Below are 352 nucleotides of genomic sequence, written 5' to 3'. Positions count from 1 at the left end.
CATCGAATTGATACATGTCATTTTAATGTTTTTAGTCGTATACTTAAGAAAAACTTACATTTTTGTAATTTAAAGTCGTTTTAAAAAAAAAAATCAAAATATAACATATAAGAAAATTCTAACATATAAGAAAAATATATCATATAAGATGTCCTCATTTTTGTATTTTAAAGTCGTTTTAAAAAAAATATAACATATAAGGTTTCTTCATTTTTGTAATTTTAAAGTCATTTTAAAAAATTCAAAATATAACATATAAGAAAAAATCTATTTTTTTATTATACGGTTAATGTGATTGTTTAATTTTTTTTAATACTATAAATTTAAACAAAAATGAAGAAGGATGCAAAAA

Source organism: Brassica oleracea, chromosome C4 (genome assembly GCF_000695525.1).
Source record: "Brassica oleracea var. oleracea cultivar TO1000 chromosome C4, BOL, whole genome shotgun sequence".
NCBI lineage: Eukaryota > Viridiplantae > Streptophyta > Magnoliopsida > Brassicales > Brassicaceae > Brassica > Brassica oleracea.
Note: the sequence above shows the minus strand (reverse complement) of the source record.